Raw genomic sequence first — 3,073 nt, forward strand, 5'->3', positions numbered from 1 at the left:
TAAACGATTTTTTGTTTCTTTGTTTATTTGACAGTTAACCCCGCGCTCTGTAAATACTTTAAGTGGGGTGGTGGGGTAGCTTAGTGGTTAAAATGTTCGCTCGTCACGCCGAAGACCCGGGTTCGATTCCCCACATGGGTACAATGTGTGAAGCCTATTTCTGGTGTCCCCGCCGTGATATTACTTGAATATTGCTGACAGAGGCATATAACTAAAACTCACTCCTCACCACTCTCCGTGTTTGCCGAATCCGAATCATATGTCCACTCTTGATCACTCTAGCTGTAGCTCTGTGAAGTTCTACCCGTGAAGATCCGGGTGAGACATGTTGTACACGTGAAAAAGGGTGGAGTGGGAGAGGGTTCGTGTTATATTCGAAATTTACACTGAAACGAGCGTTGCTGTACATTTCAGTGATAACATCAGACTGAAAAGTTATTCTGATATTGTTTTAAATTCAATTAATAGAATTTTAGCATGCGGCATCATTCACGTCTAGCACGGCTACGTCCATTTGGCATACTAGTGTTGGAAGGTGGAGCACGACAGAACATTGTTGTACGAGCTGTTGCATAGATTACAGTCACAAACAAATAACGTTGATCATTACACAATGCCATTTAGAAAGAGGTCAAATATGTACTTTACTAAGAAACATACAACGTATGTTACATTTGGCCCTTTCTAAGCGGTAATTGTGTAATATAGCTTTCGGCCGCAGGAGCTGTGGCAATTTATACTTGTCAGAGGGGTACACAAAGTCTGCAGTCCAGACTACCAGTTGTCCGACTTCCTTTTTGTGGAAGTGGCGGTGGCTGAGCGTGGGGACTGACTTTGTGAGCTGGCGATTAGGTGCCTGAATCTGAGGGTGTGGGTTCGAGTCCTGGATGGGACTCAACCCAACAAAAGTACCAGAATCTGTACTTTACTGAGAAAGTGTAATCCCAAATATATCATATGTTACAAATAACGTTGATGGCTGTCGGCAAGGTTCGACAACTGGCACTCAGCAATATTCCAGCAATATGGCGGCGGTCTGTAAATCATCTAGTCTGGACCTCGCAATCCAGTGGTCAACAGCATGAACGTCGATCTACACAGTTGACACGTGTCAACCAAGTCAGCGGGTCTGACCACCCGATCCCTTCAGTTGCCTCTTACAGCAAGCATGGGTTACTGAAGATCAATTTTAACCCGGATCTTCACGGGTCAATATCATTAAGGGGCCTTAAATGGCAGGCAGTTACTTCCATAACATACCCGCCATTCGATGATGCGCGCTTCAAACTCTGTCATTGTTTTAAACTTACTTTATTCACGAGAAAAGTTGGGTACAACTTTAAACAACATAGAACACCCTCTCCGTAGTGTTTACATAAGTATTATTTACATTCTTCCTTCCAAATAGACAGAAAAGAACAAAGATATGAAACAGTGGAACAATGGCATGAATATGACAAATATATGTTTGAACAATTATAAATATGTTTTGATTTATGCGAACAGTCAGATCAGCATTGCCATGTAAAAGTAACTCATAATTTTCATATTCATGTAGAAACACTGGAAGTAAACTAGTCATCATGGCAGCTCACTGTACAGGATATAATTGACACTCAAATACTCAAATAGGTAATGATAAGAATTTTCACAAACATTTCCCACAAGAACAACTTGGGTTATCTTTTATACCAGCACGGAATAGATCATAATGGAATTGACTACACATGTAAGTTAATTTTGTAAGGATTACATTAGCATTTATCTGTCCAAAGTCAAAGTATTGTGGATCACTTTTTATGTTTTATATCAATATTAGATTTAAAAAGAATTCAGTGACACGCTTTTCTCACTTCAACTGGAAATTCATTCCACATTCTACTTCCAAAGTCTTAATCTTGCGAAAGGGAGTGAAATATCATGCACGATACAAACTCAAACATCATATAAGTGTAAATATAAGAAGATTAGGTGTGCACAATATAAACTACTAGTGTTTTACGCAGGATCATGTCTCTCTTGAGGGAGAGTTATTTACAGTTAAATGTGACCCGACGTCACTAGGCCCGGCCCTTTGAAGTAAATCTCAACTGTCACCAAAGCAAACAGTCCCCGACGCTTTCTGTTGTTCAGAGTATGTCATATTACCTGGGTCATAGACTAATAACTGCGTAAATTTCACGATGGTTTAAGGAGTAGCAGTGCTTTTAACATTTTATCACCCGTCGTGTGCGAGTAAAGAATACTGGTCAAAAACTAAATGCTATAATACAACGTTATACCCAATTCAAGAGATTCAATATTTAAGATAGACCACAACATTTTCAAAGGCTGATAGCATAATAGAATGGTTATGAAGAGCCAGTGTTTGCAATGATAGTATTAGGGAGTGAGTGAGTGAGTGAGTGAGAATGGTTTAACGCCGCTTTCAGCAATATTCCAGCAATATCACGGCCAGGAACACCAGAAATGGGCTTCACACATTGTACCCATGTGGGGAATCGAACCTGGTCTTCGGCGTGACGAGCGAACAGCTTAAACCACGAACCACTAGGCTACCCACCGCCCGTGCTGTCAAAGACTGAAAAGAAATGAGTCATCAGGTAATGCTCTTATTTTTTAAACGAATATTTGAGAACTCCAATATTGGTCAACACTATCTTTCTTTCTTTAATTTAGTCCATACCGGATTTAGAGACAACTTCCGGAAAATTTGGAAACCAAAGGTTTTCTGTGCTTATAAAGATTTTTATGGAGGAGCATGTGCAATGTGAATGACCTTCTCCTCCTCCCCTCTTTTTGTACAAAGTAAGTGACCCACCTCCTTGTAAAAATATCGGATTTAGATACAACTTTAACAAATTTTTCGAAACCAAAGGTTTTTCTGTGCTTATATATAGATTTTCAAAGCCTTCGATAACGTCTTGAGCACAGCCTTTGGGAAGAAACTAACTGTATAATCCAGAGGGAAATTACTTCTCATTAGATAAAAACATATACAATATCAATCACGTGTAGCTACAATGTCAAATTATTTCATGTGTAATTTAGGAATTAGGCAAGGAGAGGAATT

The sequence above is a fragment of the Haliotis rubra genome, unplaced genomic scaffold (assembly GCF_003918875.1).
Source record: "Haliotis rubra isolate DU_JTF1 unplaced genomic scaffold, ASM391887v1 Scf1710, whole genome shotgun sequence".
In the NCBI taxonomy this organism is placed as follows: domain Eukaryota; kingdom Metazoa; phylum Mollusca; class Gastropoda; order Lepetellida; family Haliotidae; genus Haliotis; species Haliotis rubra.